The following is a 3,635-nucleotide window of genomic DNA, read 5'->3' on the forward strand; positions in this document are numbered from 1 at the left end:
TCATGTATTCATGTTGTTGCAAAGGACTGGATCTCATTCTTTTTTTTTTTTTTTTTTTTTTTTGCTTAATAATACTCCATTGTGTATATGTACCATCTTTTTTAAGATGTATTTTTTATTTAATACATTTTTGGGGAACAGATGCTGTTTGGTTACGTGAATACATTCTTCAGTGGTGATTTCTGAGATTTTGGTGCACCCATCACACAAGTAGTGTACACTGTACCCAATGTGTAGTCATTTATCCCTCACCCCCCTCCCACCCTTTCCCTCAAGTTCCCAAAGTCCATTGTATCATTCTTATGCCTTTGTGTTCTCATAGCTTAGCTCCCACTTATGAGTGAGAACATACGATGTTTGGTTGTCCATTCCTGAGTTACTTTACTTAGAATAATAGTCTCCAATTCCATTCAGGTTGCTGCAAATGCCATTATTTCATTCCTTGTTATGTCTGAGGTAGTATTCCATGGTATATATGTACCACATTTTCTTTATCCATGTGTTGGTTGATGGGACATTTTTTTCTGCAATTGCAAATTGTGCTGCTATAAACATGCATGAGCAAGTATCTTTTTCGTATAATGACTTCTTTTCCTCTGGGTAGATACCCAGTAGTTGGATTGCTGGATCAAATGGTAGATCTACTTTTTTAGTTTTTAAGGAATCTCCACATTGTTTTCCATCCTGGTTGTACTAGTTTACATTCTGACCAGCAGTGTAAAAGTGTTCCCATTTCACTATATCCACGCCAACATATATATATTTTTTTATTATGGCCATTCTTGCAGGAGTGGGGTGGTATTGCATTGCGGTTTTGATCCCATTTCTCTAATAATTAGTGATGTTGAGCATTTTTCCATATGCTTGTTGGCCATTTGTATATCTTTTTTTGAGAATTCATGTCCTTAGCCCACTTTTTAATGGAATTATTTGTTTTGTTCTTGCTGATTTCTTTGTAGATTCTGGATATTAGTCTTTTGTCACACGTAGAGATTGTGAAAATTTTCTCCCACTCTGTATGTTGTCTGTTAACTCTGCTGATTCTTTTGCTGTGCCAAAGCTTTTTAGTTTAATTAAGTCCCACTTATTTATCTTTGTTTTTGTTGCATTTGCTTTTGGGTTCTTGGTCATGAAGTTTTTGCCTAAGTCAATGTCTAAAAGGGTTTTACGTTTTTTTATGGCACCAATTTAAAACAGTTTTTATTTAAGACACTACATTTTCCAGTTAAAATACAGTATTTATAAAGTGCAATGTTATTTCCTTCCCCTGTGCATATGTTCCATATTCAAGTATTGAGACTGCCCAGTAACTTACTACAGTAGCTGAACTTTTTTCAACCGCCACAGAATTTGCTACAAATTTAGGTCCTTCAATGTTTCAAACTGTGTGGAACAATGCTTCATCTATACTTGGGTTGGCTTAATCAACCTCTTCAATGGTGGGCCCTGAGGAAGCACCATCAGACGGAAGAGCTCCACCATCAGGGAATCCCCCAGGCATTCCTCCTGGCATGCCTCCTGCACTCTGGTACACTTGGTAATGATGGAGTTGCAGACTTTCTCCAGCTCTTTCTGCTGATGCTCAAATTCTTCCTTCTCGGCAGTCTGATTCTTATTGAGCCAGTTGATAGTTTTATTACACTTGTCCAGAATCTTCTGTTTGTCTTCATCATTAATCTTGCCTTGAAGTTTCTCATCTTTGACAGTTGCTTTCTTGTTGAATGCATACAACTCAAGTGAATTCTTAGATGACACTTCATCCCTCTGCTTCTCATCTTCAGCTTTGTACTTCTCAGCTTCCTGGACCATACATTCAATGTCTTCCTTGCTCAAATGGCCCTTGTCATTATGATAGTAATCTTGTTCTCTTTTCCTGTACTCCTGTCCACAGCAGAGACATTGAGGATGCCATTGGCATCAATGTCAAATGTGACTTCAATCTGAGGAACACCACGGGGTGCAGGAGGTATGCCTGTGAGTTCACACTTGCCAAGCAGGTTGTTATCCTTGGTCGTGGCACGCTCACCTTCATAAACATATGAATAAGCACACCAGGCTGGTTGCCAGAATAGGTAGTGAAGGTCTGTGTCTTCTTGGTAGGAATGGTAGGATTACGCTTGATGAAGACAGTGATGACTCCACCAGCAGTTTCAATACCAAGGGAAAGAGGAGAGACATCTAAGAGCAGCAAATCTTGAACAATTTCAGACTTGTCTCCAGATAGGATGGCTGCCTGGACAGCTGCACCATAAGCAAGAGCTTCATCAGGATTGATGCTCTTATTCAGTTCTTTTCCATTGATGAAGTCTTGGAGAAGCTTCTGAATCTTGGGGATATGAGTAGAACCACCAAACAGGACAATATCATGAATCTGTGACTTGTCCAGTTTGGCATCTTGAAGGGCTTTCTCTATGGGGTCTAGGGTGCTATGGAACAGGTCGGCATTCAATTCTTCAAATCGGGCATGGGCACTGGACATATAGAAGTTAATTCCTTCATAGAGAGAATCGATCCCAATACTGGCCTGGATGCTGGAAAAGAGAGTATGCTTAGCATGTTCACAAGCAGTATGGAGGCATCTTACAGCTCTCTTGTTCTCACTGATGTCCTTCTTATGCTTGCTCTTGAACTCAGCAATAAAATGGTTGACATTCGGTTGTCAAAGTCTTCTCCACCCAAGCGGGTGTCTCCAGCTGTAGATTTGACCTCAAAGATTCCATCCTCAATAGTGAAGACTGACACATCAAAAGTCCCACCTCTCAGGTCAAAGATCAGCACATTGCTTTCAGCTCCAACCTTTTTGTCTAAGCTGTAAGCAATAGCAGCAGCAGTTGGCTCACTGATAATTCTAAGTACATTGAGACCAGCAATAGTTCTAGCATCTTTGGTAGCCTGATGCTGAGGGTCATTAAAGTAAGCTGGCACTGTGACCACAGCATGGGTAACAGTATCCCCAAGGTATGCTTCTGCAATTTCCTTCATCTTTGTCAGAACCACAGAGGGTACCTCCTCTGGGTAGAAGCTTTTGGTCTCTCCCTTGTATTCCACTTGGACCTTGGGCCCGCCAGCATCATTCATCACCAGGAAGGGCCAATACTTCATATCAGGCTGGACAACAGCATCATCAAATCTGTGTCCAATTAGATGTTTGGCATCAAAAAACCGTGTTGGTGGGGTTCACTGCAACTTGATTCTTTGTGGCATCACCAATCAATCATTCAATGTCTGTAAAGGCAACATAGCTTGGAGTGGTTCGGTTTCCCTGATCATTGGCAATTATCTCTACTTTTCCATGCCGGAAAACACCCACACAAGAGTAGGTGGTGCCAATATCAATATCAACTGCAGTTCCCTTTGACATGGTTGCTGGTGTGTAGGCCTGGCTCTGGCTACAAAGAAAGACACAGAAACCCTGAGAGCTGCAGGTGAGTTCAATGACAGAAGGGTTTTTTCTGATGTCATCTTGTAGAAGCTTTATGGTGTCAGGTCTTCGATTTAAGTCTTTGATCCATCGTGGATTGATTTTTGTATAAGGGGAGAGGTGAGGATCCAGTTTCATTCTTCTACATGTGGCTTGCCAGTTATCCCAACACCATTTGTTGAATAGGGTGTCCTTTCCTCACTTTATGTTTTTG

The 3,635-nt window shown here is 40.9% G+C and overlaps 1 pseudogene; it reads right to left on the bottom strand.

Annotated features, from left to right (window-relative positions):
* Nucleotides 1-1,420: 1,420 nt before the first annotated feature.
* On the bottom strand, nt 1,421-3,361 carry LOC100431812 (heat shock cognate 71 kDa protein-like; annotated as a pseudogene).
* Between the last annotated feature and the right edge of the window lie 274 nt (nt 3,362-3,635).

This window comes from Pongo abelii, chromosome 1 (assembly GCF_028885655.2).
Source record: "Pongo abelii isolate AG06213 chromosome 1, NHGRI_mPonAbe1-v2.0_pri, whole genome shotgun sequence".
NCBI classification, from domain to species: domain Eukaryota; kingdom Metazoa; phylum Chordata; class Mammalia; order Primates; family Hominidae; genus Pongo; species Pongo abelii.